General features: G+C 39.8%; 1 long non-coding RNA gene across 2 annotated transcripts in view; it reads left to right on the forward strand.

Moving 5' to 3' along the window:
- LOC311626519 overlaps positions 1 to 15753 on the forward strand; it is an 82552-nt gene that overhangs the window by 37256 nt on the left and 29543 nt on the right. For both annotated transcript variants that reach the window (XR_014795705.1, XR_014795706.1), the window contains exon 2: positions 3614 to 3906. This is a non-coding gene — a long non-coding RNA (uncharacterized lncRNA). The remainder of the gene's footprint in view (positions 1 to 3613; positions 3907 to 15753) is intronic.

The following is a 15753-nucleotide window of genomic DNA, read 5'->3' on the forward strand; positions in this document are numbered from 1 at the left end:
AGTACTGTCTCTGAGCATGATGCTGGATCTTGCCATGTCTCATAACTGGTGGAAATGTATAAAGCCATTACAAGAGAGTATGAGGTGATTAATAACCACTTGAATTTCTTATTCTTGGAATGTCTTTTTTATGTCAAAAACTCAGTTTTTGAAAAATGACCAAAACAAATACATGTGTGATTTTTATTAGAAATTTAGATCTACTCCCAATGACTTTGGGCCTAATTGAAGTAGACCTGCCCCTAACCCATGTGCTTAGACTTTCTGGAGGTTGGTTTCATGATTCTAATATTTCAAAATAACATAGCTTGCATTAAAACAAAATTTGGCATTCAGCATGTCTAAAAGGAAATAATGTTCATGTAAAACACAAGCTTGAACCAGCTGAATTTTTAAACATATAAACCATGATTTTATGAAGGCATTTATAGTTGGCAATAATTGTGTGTTACACTGATCTTATGGCTTTATGTTCTCATTTCTCAGCTACCTCTTCTGTACTTGGTTAATGGATAAAACTAAAGGATAGAGGACCTAGAGGATAATTTGAAGATTGTTACTTAGGATTAAAAGAGAAGTGTCTCCAGCCAGAACTTCTTGGCTTTCTCCCAAATGCATAAGTGAGCTAATATGCAAATTGACCGAACAGTGGAACAGCCAGTTGCTATGACAAACACTGACCTCCAGGGGGCAGACTCTCAATGAAGAAGCTGCCCCTGGTGGTCAGTGCACTCATGAGTCAGGCTCATGCCGTGGCAGTGGCAGTGGTGGAAGCCTCTCCTGTCTCCACTGCAGCGCTAACGATATCCAACTGACAGCTTAGGCCTGCTCCCATCCCCCAAGGGCTTCCAGACTGCGAGAGGTGCAGGCTGGGCTGAGGGACCCCCAAGTGAACAAATTTTGTGCACCAGGCCCCCAGTTTATTATAAAATTGTCTTAAATTAGATTTCTGTATCACAGCAAGCTTCCAGAACAGTGAATAAGGAAGAGAGAGCCTTAAGAAAAAGTACAGGTCAGAAACCCAGGAAAATATAGAAAGACCAGGAAATGTATCTAAGGTCAGGGGAAGCTGGGGTTGGGGGATGGGAGATTCAATACAGGTAATCAGTTAGAAACCAAATTATTTGTAGAATCTGAGGAAACATAGAAAGTAAAGAGGAAAACAGATGCAAAGCATTATGGACAAGTAAAGGCCTTGACAAGGAGCCAAGGATGGTTTTCTTAGGGCCACAGGGGGAGGAGCAAGAGAGATTGGTGGGCGTGGTGGGGGATAAGGCGGGAAGTAAATGAGGAGCCAGAGAGGACACTGGGCTGAGGAGCAGCACCTGAGACAGGCAGAGCCTAACAAAATAGTGGCACGATATATGTAATGATTATATATATATATATATATATATATATATATATATATATATATATCCACATCCACATCCACATCCACACACACACACACACACACACACACACACACAATTTAATACAATTGTATTATTATGTTTCATTACATATTATACAGTTGCTAACATAAACAATCAAACCTGGAAAGAATTTTTTGTGAGCTTATTTGAGCCAAACTGTCGACAATTGCTGGGAAGCATAATCTCAAGGTATTGAAACTGCTCGGAAGAATGGTGGTTTTTCACCTTGTTTTATACATTACAATCAAAAGAGGAGACATACATGGGCTTCATGAACTCCATTGGTGATAGATTAGAGAGGCGGGAGAAAGCAAAGGGGGGAAACCCCTGGGACTGAATAAAAAGTAAAATGATAGACATATCTTTTTTCTTAGGTAGGTGCAGGATAGTCGACAGTCAACAATTAACAGATAAAAATAACAATAAGGGACTCTGTGGTCTGCACCCTGGCACTCATTTGTTGTGAGCTGAGGGGTCCAGGAAAAGGGAAGTTAGGTGTACCCTGATATAAATATTTCTCTCTTTCCCGCAACCAGTGCGGCTCCAGAGTGGTCCTGAGTAGGGGCGGCTGGGGACTGAGAAAATGAAAGAAAGAGACAGACACAGAGATGGAAAGAAAAAGCTGGGGCCCGGTGGGACAGCTGTCCTCTGATAGAGAGACAGTGACTCAGCTAAAACAGTGGGTTTATTTTTCACAGCAAAACACCAGGAAGTTTTACTAAAGCCCAAGACAAAGGAGATTATGTAGATTCTTTCAGCTTCTTTGTAACCATTCCTTGTGTTTGTTCCTGGTGCTTGGATGGATTTAGATATGAAATCCACCCCCTGGCACCTGAGCTGAAGGTCAGGCTAACTATACATCTGCCTCGGGCAAGGTATGTTTCCAGGGTCTGGCTCTGTGGGCAATGCTGGATTCAGGGGACTATCAGCTCAGGGGCCTTTCCCAGGCACTCTCTACACCCTGACATCCCACAGGTATGATCTTAGTTGCAAAAAGACAATAGACTCGGGAAAGATTGAAGTTGATCTTTGTCAGGGAAGATAATGGCCTAGGACATGACTATCCACACTCAATGCTTTTTAATTAAGAAGTTTTCATTTCAGCTCTGGCTGGTTTGGCTCAGTGGATAGAGCATTGGCCTGCAGACTGAAGGGTCCTGGGTTTGATTCCCGTCAAGAGCACATGCCCAGGTTACAGGCTTGATCCCTGTTAGGAGGCAGCAGATCAATGATTCTCTCTTATCATTGATGTTCCTATATCTCTTTCTCCCTCTCTGAAACCAATAAAAATATATATTTTAAAAAAGAAAAAAGAAAAGGATGTTTTCATTTCAGACCATCCTTTGTGGTGACTTGAGGTCTCTGTGTTTGCAAGGCCACCACAGGCCTCCCCTGAGTTAGCCAGGTTAGCACATGGCCCTTTTCGTCCAGACGGTATATACATTTAATATATAGGGGTGGGCAAAAGTAGATTGAATTACTAGTCATCGATACCTAAAAAATAAATCATAAATAAAGATATGAAATAATAATTAGAAAAAAAATACAAATAATACAAATAAATAATATAATAAATAAATAAATGAAGGCAAGAATAAACTGTTTCACATACTAACAACTGTAAAGCTACTTTTGCCCACTCCTGTATATAATATATAGTGAGGAAAGTACGTATATGTTATCATTTCTAACATATTACTTATATATAAAATTGTGCTATTCTGTATAAAAAATATATATAAACATATCTTGCAATGTGGCAGTGTGCTGGTAGTTTACAACCAAACACCTCCAGAAACAAAGTCATCAGGATCAGAGCAACAGGCAATGCAATGTGGTGAAAAGGGTACTGGGGTGAGTTGTGAATCCAAATTGCAGCCGACTGTGTTCCAGGCATATGACCTTGGGCAAGTTTCTCCTTTTGGGGTTTTGGCTTCCTCAGCCAGATGGGCTCTCGTGTCCTTTCTGGTTCGAGGGAGGGATGGGTTTCAGGGTACTCGGTTGGGTACAAGAAGTAAAGAGGCCCTGTTCCTGCCTGGTCCTCAGTCTTCCTACCAGGGACCTCCAGTTTGTACATATATAATATAAAAATGCCTACATTTCAAAGCAATATTTCTAAATTCTCTTTAATTGTCGACTGACCGAGAGTATACGTGAGGAGGCCTCACATTTCTCCTCTGGTCTTCATCCTGCAGAACGCAGCTGCCATTGATATACTTTCCTGAAGACAAACCTTGTTCTCTCAGCCTCACCTGTTCCTTCCTTATGAAGAGCCTCCCGTTGTCTTCTGAGACATCGCTTTGAGTAAGGAAGGGTTGCAGGGGAGCGTGGAAAGTAGTAAAAAACACCGTCTGACTGTGGTTCTGCCTATATCATCAAAATGACCAGGAGGTAGCCTCCACCACATGGAGCCCCTTGTGGTTAATCTGAATGATTATTAAACAAGAATGGCCCAGGATGTCAGATCAACAATGTCGTCGCTGATGAGGTGAGTACCAAGATCTGCCCATATATGTCTGTTAGGGGCTGAATTGTGTCCCCCACAAATTCATATGTTGAAACCATAACCTTGAGTACCTCAGAACGGACTATATTTGAAGACAGGCCCATAAATACGTAATAAAGATGAAATGAGGTTATATAGATGGGCCCTAATCCAATATGACTGGTGTTCTTGCATGAAGAGAAAGTTAGAACACACACAGACTTAGAGGTGGCCACCTGAGAACACAGAGGGAAAGCAACCATCTGCAAGCCAAGGAGAGAGGCCTCAGAAGTCATTCCACCTGCTGATACTCTGATCTTGGACTTCTGGCTTCCAGAATGTCTGTTGTCTAAGCTACCCAGCCTTCAGCTATTTGTTATGGCAGCCATAGCAAACTCACAAAACATGTAAAGTAATTCCCACCAAATCAACTACAGTAATCAATCCTTTTATGTATCTCTATATCACCCCTAGCAGTTAGTGATACCTTTAATAGGTATTTCTTATAAAAATATTTTATTTCTAGCCTAATGCCTTTAGGGAAGAAATGTAAAAATATTGACATTTAACTGGATTATATTTTAATTGCATCATGTTTTAGGAGTCATGTTTCCTCTGAATCTTGGAACAGGGGATGGAAAAAAAGACATCAATGGGCTGAAATGATGTTCCTGTCATTTGTGTTGGTGGAATATCACCTTGCTGATGTATTATTGTTTAAAACATCTGGGTAGGCTAATTTATTTTTGTTTCTGAAGAGCGTATGGATTAAAAACAGACATAGCATGGAGGGTCTAGCATCCAGGCTTTGTCCCACTGATAGAGAGCATAGCATGGAGTCAGGAGAATGCAATTTAACAAGGGACCCTCCTCATGGCCTGGACAGGTTCCCAAGAGTAATCAAACTAGGAGAACTAAACAGTCTTTCAGCAGGAGTTAGCTAGACCAGAGATGCGAGGGGAGAGCAGCTGTTCCAGTCCATTTACTGTTCACCTAGCTCCTTTCTACACATTTTAAAATCACGTGAGACGCTGTGGCCAGGACTCAGGGGCAAGGACTGGGTCCAATTTACTTGTTTGTCTTCTCTCCACTCAGAAGCATGAGAGAAACTTGCCTGTAGTCAATGCCCATGCATCTCTTGAATTGAATCAAATATAAAAGTGGAAAATATCCCACTTATTGATGGATAGATATATGTGTGTAAATACATGAATATGAGTATTCTATGTATAATTTTTAAAACTTCCTATATATAATTTTTAAGCATACATTTTCTATTAATGAAACAAGCATTGTTATTATTATGTTGATTGGGGGGGGAGGGGAAAGAAGCAAAGGCATCTTTCAGAGCTCAGTCACGTGGTACAAGGAAACCAGAATTCAGGCCTGGTTGTCCTGAGCCCCTTACTGCAAGAGCTCACCAGCGACCCCTCCCTTCCAGAGAAGCTAAACAATGATACATTTCCAACTAGCTGCCTTGATTGGAGAATTAGGGCGACATCACCACCCTAGAATATAAATGAATGTTCTTTCCCCAGAGGACAGCATAAACAGATGTTTTTCTTCCCCTAGTTTAACTATGAAATGCTTTTGTGGTGGTGGTGGTTGTTTTCCGAAGAGAATCTATAGTCCTATTTCAAAGGGACTTCCATTCCTTTAGGGGCAAGGGATTAATATTTACTATGTGGCACTGTTTGTCATGAACCCATCAGATGTTATCTCATTTAATTCTCAAAGCAAGCTTTTGAAGTAGGAACTGGTAGCCCTAATTTAAAGACAAGGAAACTGACCCTCAGGAGGGTGACAAAGCTTTCCTAAGACCACCGAGGGAATAAGAACACAGTCAAGTTTCAACCTCACCAGTCATCCCATCCAGGCCTTCCTCCTGTTTCAGTCACGGCTTCCCCAATTCCCCAAGGCTGCTTGTTAGACGCTAAGCACATTCCATAAAAACTAAATTACTTTGCTGTCTGTTTATTAACACGTCATGAAAAGCTGGCTCGGGAGATTCTCATCAAATTTGTACAGAACGTCTGGGATGGTCTGGCTTTAAAAAGTAAACTGTATAGCCCCTATGAACTTCACTTTGGGGAAGACGGAGGAGCATCGTAGGAGGAGTGCCTTAGGACAGTGGAGAAACAGGTTTTTTCAAGGACAAATAAAAGTGACAGCCAACACAAAGGCATTTGATGGTTGTCTAGGGAAGGGATGCTTAATCAAGGGTAAATGAGAAGGATGCTATGTTAATTGGCTAGGGCTGCCATAACAAAATACCATGGGCTGGCTGGCTTAAATAACAGAACTTTATTTTCTCACAATTCTGGAAGACCAAGATCAAGGTGTTGACAAGTTTGGTTTCTTCTGAGATTCCTCTCCTTGGCTTGTAGGTGGGCATCTTTTCTCTGTGTCCTCATATGGGCTTTCCTTGGTATGACCTAATCACTTCTTCTTTTTTTAAAATATTTTTTTTATTAATTTTGAAGAGGAAGGAAGAGGGTGTGAGATATAGAAACAGCAGTGATGAGAGAGAATCATTGATTGGCTGCCTACTGCACTCCCCACCCTGGGGATCAAGGCCACAACCAAGACATCTAACCATGACCTCCTGGTTTAGAAGTCGACACTCAACCACTTAGCCACACCGGCTGGGCCTAATCACTTCTTATAAGGATACCTGTCATATTGGATTAAGGCCCACCCATAGGATTCATTGATTATGTCTTTAAAGACTTTATCTTCAAATACAGTAACATTCTGAGATGCTAGGAGTTAGAGCTTCAACAAATGGATTTTGGGGATGGGGGCGGGGCGGGGGGAGGCGGGGAGCTATTCAACCCATAACAGGTATGGTACATAAAAAAGCATCTGAGTGCCCAGAAAAGGAGGCAGTGAAGATATCCTTCAGAGTGCCTGAAATGAGGGTTTGTGATTTACCCGTGGAAAGGCATGTCAGAGGGAGCCTATGTTTTGCCAGAAAGGGACACCAAAGGCCAGCATGAGGAGCATTTGGTTGCCAATTGGGAAGGATACACCTCCCATATGTATGACATTCTATGGACAAAAACCACAAACAATGGTTTTAGTCATGATCCCTAAATTATGCTGAGAAATCTAATATCAGTTCATCCTGTGAAGTTTGTCAGTTCCCCGGACTAAAAAGGGAAGGTGGTGTGCAGGAACATGTCATTTGAGGGAAAGGTCCCAGCGCCTCAAGAGTCTCCACAGTCTTCATCACCAAAACGACACACGGGGCTCAGACACTTAAAAACATGTCTTCAGGATTTACATCAGTGATTCCAATGTGGAGCAATGACAGGAAACAACATAGATCCCCCAGGTATTGATGATTTCTTTCAACTCCATTTTCACTCTCAAATCCCTAAAATTCCCTACAAGGTCTGTCTCACCAGGAGTACATCACAAAGCCAACACCCCAATTGCAGGTGCTCATTTCTGATTGATATGTTTCAGAAACTAACAGAGGAATCCGGAGTTAGAAGCAGCAATGTAATTAGGAAAATTTTATCACAAACTTGGGGAAAAATTGAGGTTCTATGTCAGTGCTGTCCAATAGAAACATATTGAGGGCAATATATATAATTTAAAAAATTCCAGTAGCCACAATTTAAAAAGAAACAGATGAAATTAATTTCAATATTATTTTATTCAACCCAATATATCCAAAATATTATCTCTTCAACATATAATCCTATAATCAATATAAAAATTATTCATGAGGTATTTTATGTCTTTTTTTCTAAATGTTTAAAATCCTGTGTATGTTATTTTACTTACAGTATATTTAAAATTTCATTGGAAATACTTGATCTTCATTTGGGTTTTATAAAATTTATAGTTAGAAAAGTAGATTCATAGATCCACCTTGTCTCAAACCTAACTCCTAAGTTTCAATAATTTAAGCAAGTGGGTTTTTAATTTTAAAATTAGTTAATATTAAATTTTAAAAATGTAGTTAGTTCCTCAGTCACATGAGACATATTTTAAGAGTAGATTAGCCAGATGTATCTGGTGGCCATGGTATTTGACAACACAGTTGTGAATATAATTATAAAATACAATTAAAGAAATGACTACAATTTTTTAAATTATTATTTTCAACAGTATTTTTTATTGTTTTTATTAAACTTCCATGATGGTTAATATTTTTTTTTAACCAAGCAAGTAATAAGTAAGATGGCAGAGTGCGTAGTAAAACCACACAGGGGGGCAAGATGACAGTCCTGCCTTTGTCATTGAGTGTGACCTTGAGTGAGTCACCTCCCCTCTCATACCCTCAGCTTCCTCATCTGTCAACAGAGGGAGTGGGGCTAAAATCTCTTCCAGCTGTGGCATTTTATAATCTAAATTCACTGAGGAACTGATGTTGGCTTATGTGAGAGTCAATTATATTATGAGAAAAATATTTTGTTTTCATTAGAGAAAGTCTGTTTTCCTTTTATTTCATTATAGTCATAGCACACAGGATAATATTAATGTGCTAAACTAAAACTTGTCAAAATATCAATAGTTAAGAAACTGAAGACCAAATCACATGGAAACTTTCACATCCCTGAGTCAGTAAGGGACCAAGTGACGGAGAGGTGTCACCTTCTGGGAACCAAACTGAGTCCTCGCCCCTTCCGTGCCCCTCTTCTGAGAGCCAATAAGAAGCCCCTCTTCTGAGAGCCAATAAGAAGCCCCTCTTCTGAGAGCCAATAAGAAGCCCACCCTTTGGCCAGTCCTGAGCCTTACCGAGCTTTGAGATTTGTTGTTCATGAGATGATGAGCAGTACTGTCCAATCTAACCCTTTACTTAACTGATCACTACATAAATATGCTAAAGGTATTAACTATATTTTCCCCCTTTTATGAACTTGAGCATTATTTAAATTTTTTTAAAGAGGTGGAGAGTATCGTTTTTTAAAAAAATTATTTTATTCGATTTCAGAGAGGAAGGGAAAGGGAGAGAGCTATAGAAACATCAATAATAATGACAGGGAATCATTGATCAGCTGCCTCCTGCAGCCCCCTACTAGGGATCAAGCCCGCAACCCAGGCATATGCCCTTAACTGAAATTGAACTTGGGACCCTTCTGTCTGCAGGCCTACACTCTGTCCATTGAGCCAAACCAATTAGGGCTTGAGTATTATTTAATTTGTTAACATTTTAAAATCCCATATTTTCTGCCTAAAGTAACAATATTTTACATGTTTATTTGAATTTTTTACTACTTCTGGCACTTGAAAGGTTTTATTAATAACTAATATCAAACCACCTAATGCTTTTCTTCAGAATTATTACTCACCAACACTTTATGGATTTCTGTTTGCTATGTTGCTTCTAAAATGTGGATAGAATTCTTATAATCAGAGAAATATTCTTTTTTGTTGTTGAATTTATTTTGAGTATATCCTCAGTTTTCTGGATCATTTTCATGTTAGTTTTAAAATTTATATGTATCATAAAATAATTGTTTCTCTGGTTTCAAATTGCCCTTTTGTTTTTTTCATATTGTTCATTTATTTTTATTGCAATCTTAATCATATTCTATTAATAATATATAGGCTAATTGTTTATCATAAATTATATTAGGTTCTTCAACTATGATACTTATGTGCATCTCTAGAAAATATGTAAACTATTTTCTAAGGGTCTATTACATTTTCCTTACTTTGAATGTTAATTAACTTTATAGTTTTTATTAGTTCTAAAATAAATGGTGCCCATATTAAGGGTATTTTCAGCTCAGACTTTTCATCCTTTTTATTTGCCTTCAGTTAAATGACCTAATCTCCATTGACATTTTCAAGTTGAAAATTGAGTTCCCCTTCCTAACTAAATAGGTTCCCCTTTACAACTGCCCAGAGCCACCATGTTTATAGGGTCTCAGAGTTCTACTTTGGTGTGATTATGTGCAGCTTCTTTGCATTCATCATTCAGTTAGTCACCATCTCCTAAAGACTAAATGTTTGTATCTCCCCCAAATTCATATGTTGATGCTTCAATCCCCAATGCAACGGTATTTGGAGGTAGGGCCTTTGGAAGTAATTAGATCATGAGGATGAAGCCCTCATAAATGGGATGAGAACCTTTACAAGAAGAGATATCAGACAGATAATCTCTAAGCCATGTGCGAATACAGCAAGGTGGTTGTCTATATGCCAGAAAGAGGGCTCTCACCAGAATCCAACCTCATTGGCCCCCAGCCTTTAGAGATATAAATATTGTTTAAACCACCCAATCTATGAGATCTTATTATAGCAGCCAGAACTGACTAAGGCACTAATGTTGGTGCCATGAGCTAAATTGTGTTTATTCCCCAACTTTATATTTTGAAGCCCTAATCCCACAGTAATGCAGAATTTGACTATATTTGAAGATAAGGTTCTTAAGTAATTAGGCTAAATGAAATCATTAGATAAGCTTTAATCTAATGTGATAGCTGTCTTACAAGAAGAGGAAATTAGGACACAAACACATACAGAGAGATGCCCATGTGAAGGTATAGGGAGAAGATGGCCATCTATGAGCCAAAAAGGAAGGCCCTCAGAAGAAACCAACTCTACTTATAGAATGATCATGGGCTTCCAGCTTCCAGACTTTGGGACTCAGGGTTTTCAGATGACTGCCTGGCAGCTCTAGGATTTCTGAGGTCTCCAAAGCATAACCAAAACACAAGAGTTCTGATATAATCTTGTTTCTTGGCCTTCCCTAGAGGAGGAACTCTTTTCTGGAGAAGTTCCCATGGACAGTTCTACTCTCTGGAACTGTGGTTCTCCACCTGATGAACAGGCCCTGATTTGGATTCAGTAGGTGTGAGCATCAGACGACCCACCAGCACAAAAACTGCTCTCCTAGGACCAGCCTACTCCTGAAGTATAAACCTGTTTCAAAACAGGTCAGAGTGGGCTTCCTGGGGCCAGTCTACTAAAAGATCGTACCTCGAAACAGCTTTGAAAACTCACCCCAGTCTCTTTGGGATTACTGGAGTGTGGCTTGAGGTCTGGGAGTATTTAGTCTGGAGCTTTTGAGGCATACCTGTCTGGTAAAAGGACAAAGTCGACTTGTACTTGGACACTCTGGGTGTACACTGAGATCGTAAGCTTTGCATACAATTTTAGAGATATCTTTTTATGTTATTTGTTATGTTTTGTTTTGTTTTTTGTTGTTTTTTTCCCCCTGAAAGCTGGGTTTCCTGGGCTAGAGAGTGGTGTTTCTCTAAGCATAATAGAAATTTATTGTTCACCATCTAATAGGCCATAGACTACTCACAAAGGTGCAATGACAGAGTTGACATAAAAGATTAAGAACCTTAGATCTCAAAGACATAAGTAAATTGTGATTAATCAAATATGTCAGCAAGATATAAGTGACTGATTTTTGGAGCATAATAGCTTCTTAAAGAAATGGAGGTGAATCTTATGTGATAAATTAAGTGATCTTTTTGAGCCCAGTAGAAGAATACAATTGCTGTTGCTCAAAATTAGGGTTTCTCAACCACAGCGCTATTGACCTTTTGGACTGGATAATTCTGTCATGGGGTCTGTCTTGTTCCTTGCAGGATATTTAGCAACTTTGTGGCTTCTACCCACTAGATGCCAGTAACATGCCCATACCTGAGTCATAAAAATAAAAAAATGTCTCCAGACATTGTCTAATATCTTTTGATGGGCAAATTCACCCCTAGTGAGAAAATATTGAGGTTCTAAACTATGCCTTTTTAGACTCCAGTCATCTGTTTGGGTTTCTTAAAGGTGACCACACTCAGGAGAGTTCATTTAGTATATGCTATGTGCTAGTTTATAAATTTCACTTGATTCATGGGTGAACACCAAGACTTACAACTGTCTGTGATGTAGGAGACTAATGGACAGATGTTGGTCTATGCAAACACTCAGAAACTGTATGCAACATTGAGTCCATATGCAAACGTACATGTTCCTCCTCACCCCAACCCACCCCAGCAGAGAATTGACAATTTCATCAGATTCGCCCAGGGTTTCAATGCCCAAACAAAATCTAGGACCTCTGCTTTGGTGAATCAAACAAACTAGGAGAGTCTCAGAAAGAAAAGATAAAGGCAGGACTTGGTAGAGATGAAGTGCCAAAGTCATAATGACATTTTGCTGGTGAAAAATAGGTTTCATAGGTTTTAAAAGTTATTTTGATGGTGGGTGGCTGTGCAAAACAAATGACTGATTAAATAACACCTCATGTGCAAATTCTTATTTTCATCTTTGTACACAACTGTACTCTCCTTTTTCAGAAGTGGGATATACTAATACAGTTTAATCAATATTTTGTGTAAGACATTGTGCAAGGTATTAAAGGGTGTCTCTATTGTCACACAGCTTCCCCCCCCCCCCCCCCCCCCGCCCCGAAAAGAAAGTGATCAGTTTATTTGCCTGTTTGTTCTCATATTCATTCCCCACCTTCCCCCTGTTCTTCTCTGCCCGGCAGGGAGCTGCATTTCTTAGGCTCCCTTGAACTGTTTTTATGGTAGATTTGGCTAATTGAAGGCATGGAATACCTGGCGAAGAGGAAAACTGGGTGTAATTGGGAGACAATTCTGGCTACAGCTACACCACCTCTACTGCTTCCTCCCTGCACCTCACCCGGTGATTCTAGATCCTGTCAGTGAGCCCCACCATGCTTCTGTCCAGATGGTTCTGGATTCTGGACTCTGGGTTCTGGCAATACCGCCGTTACCTCCTTCTCTAGTTGTCTCACCAGCCCCAGGGGTGGGAAGGGTTTTCTGCTATTGCTTATGCCTGGCTTGCCTCATTGAACCTATTTGTTTTATCTGCTCTCTCATCGCCTACTTAATAAATCCACTCTATTAAATTCTCTTTATTGGAAATAACCTATAGTGGTTTGGTTTTCTTAACAGATCCTGAATTATACAATAGGATAGGATAAGCACATAAGCAATTTTAACAAAAGGCAGGAGACACAATGAAAGACAAAGTGTTCAGGGTTTTTAATAAGAGGAGTAGGTATATTTAGATATGGTGAGGAGCTTCTTGGACAGGCTTCATGACAGAACTGGTTTTTGCACTGGTCCTGACAGTAGAACTAGGAGGAGGGGATGGAAAACACAATTCAATGCTGAGGGACAAAATAAGAACAGATATGCAAACAGAAAAAAACAAAATTATTTTGTGGAGCCAAAACCGGTTTGGCTCAGTGGATAGAGTGTCGGCCTGTGGACTGAAAGGTCCCAGGTTTGATTCCGGTCAAGGGCATGTACCTTGGTTGCGGGTACATCCCCAGTAGGGGGTGTGCAAGAGGCAGCTGATCAATGATTCTCTCTCATTGATGTTTCTAACTTTCTATCCCTCTCTTACTCTCTGTAAAAAATTAATAAAATATATTTAAAAAATTATTTTGTGGAGAGAGAGTTAGGAATAATATTGGCTGGTGAGAGTAAAAAAAATATATGTAATGGGACTGTGTTGAGGAGAATCTAAATGCCAACGTAAAGAGAATATACTTTCTAAGTTGAGTAAGCTCAGAATTTTGAACGAAAGATGGAACATTTGGGCTTATGTCAACATTTTGTAGTCAACTTCTTTTTTTCTCATTATTTCAATGACTATTTACTGGTGTCTAGGTTCTGGAGTACACAGGGGGCGAGACAGATAAAAACCCCTTACAGAGCTTGTATTTTAGTGCATTTGTTTAATATCTGTGAGTAATTTTGATCATCTATAGCTTTGATGTAAGAATAGGTTAGGAGTGGCATGAGGTAATTTGGGAGAAGGGGTGCTAGCTGGATGAGAGCTGAACAGAGGAGGACGGCGCAATGGCACAGCATTTATCCTCGATGTATTCCTCTTTTGGAAAGCCACTCTGAAATAATTACTAGTCCAAACTAGCCCACTTTATTTTAAATTACAGATGTTGCTTCCTGTAATACTGGAGACTCTTGTGAAAGAAAAGTTCTGGTAGGAGTCAGATCAAAGATAAGACAGAAATAAAACAAAAAGCTCTATCAAAGCAAATGCAGCTTTCTTTAATCAAAAATGTTGGTTGCAATTTTTGTCTCGGTAGCAAGTTCCTCTTCTTTCACTATGGTGGTAATAACAATGCCAGCTTCAGCCAAAACTAAAAAAATAGGCCAGATTTCTCCTAACACCCCAATTTCCAATTTTTGTGAATTTGCTTGCAGGTTGGTATCTCTGTTTCATTAGTGTCTGTCTTCTGCTCAGTGTCCCCAAGATTTAATTCATCTCAGAAAAAAAAAAAAATCAAACCTTCTTAAATGTCTTAAAATGAAATGTTTCGCATCTAGACTACACCATGAGCATTTTTCATTAAGACTCCTGTAATAGCCTTCTCATATCTAATTAACTTCAGTCCCCTCCTGTTTTTGCCCTTCTGTGTGATCTTTTAAAAAAAATATATCTATCATCTAATCTATCTAGCTATATAATCATATCATAGCCTACTTCCCCTCAATTCCCTTCTGTTTCTTCCTACAGTCCCTTCCTATGCTTCCATCATCATCCTGCACTCTCTCCATCTTTCTCTCAACTCTGTCCTCTAATGAACTGGAATTTCAGCTTCACTGCAGTTCTCCCCTCAAAAGAGTCCTTAGGGACTCCTGCTCCCCCCCCCCCCCCCCCTCCACACACACACACCATTTGGCAGTTTAGGTCTTCTAGCCCATTGCACTTTGCTCTAGCCCCTGTATGTCTCCATCATTGCATATATCACACTAATAGTGACTCCGTGACTGTATGCCATTTCCCATTGAACTCTAAGCTCCATGACTATATTTGTTTGATTCAACTCTCTATTTTGAATAAATGGGTTTGATGGCACATATTAAGTTCATGTTTGTTAATTAAAACATTGGGTTTTGGTTTTGGAATGGGGTTTGTGGGCTTCCTCCTCATAGCTTGTACATTTCACATGGTAGGAGGGCTCCTACCAGGTGATAAGACAAGTTCAGGGAATAAAGATGAGAATCCTGAACTATCAGTTGTGAATTCTCTCTCTGAGCATCTGTCCAAGCTGATTTGTGATTCCAAACTTTCAGGGAAGATTGTACAAATAATGTACGGTGTTCTGAAGAATGAACATGTTTCACATTCCAAATTGAAAAATTTCCTTTTAAACCAGACATTAATGGATTTTTCAAATGGCTGCCTATAGGCCAAATGAAAAATCTGGTTTGATTAGCAAGCCAGCAATCTCAGCAGGTGGTGGGCAGCAAGACACCTCTGCTGTGTTATTGTGATCCAGCCTAGGGCAGGTGCTCTGTAAAGACTTCCTCTCACTTCCCCAAAGCACCCGGAAGTTACCACCACAGGCCACATAACAACAGTGAGTGGTGTCCTTATAACTCAACATCCTCATGTCCTGCTTTCTCAAGGGAGGCCTAAATTTTACTACACCTCACACACACACACACACACAAAGCAGCTCAGATGTTTTAATAAATCAAGAGTAAAATAAGATAACAAGTCTCCTTCTTTGAATCACATGGCATCGAGGCACTATGTTCTGGAATCAGAACAAAATATTCCAGGATAGGAATCACTCCTATAACATGTAAACTGGATATTATGATATTTATAACATCTCTTCTCAGGGATAGGCCTGGCCAATTAGTCATGGTGCTCAAAATTTTATTTAAGAATCTCCTTCCTTCACATATCCTAAGGTGCTATGAAGAGGGACTTTATACTCTGAAAGGCACACATAAATAAAGACATTATGCTGAGTTGTGAAATCTCACTCAGAGGAAATTTACAGGTTGAATGCGGTCAAAGGGAGAGTTCGGTATTACGACCCCAGGAATCTCTTTGGTTTTGGTGCCAGACGGCACTCCCCATGGCCTC

Source organism: Pipistrellus hanaki, assembly GCF_964339955.1.
Source record: "Pipistrellus hanaki genome assembly, chromosome: 8".
NCBI classification, from domain to species: domain Eukaryota; kingdom Metazoa; phylum Chordata; class Mammalia; order Chiroptera; family Vespertilionidae; genus Pipistrellus; species Pipistrellus hanaki.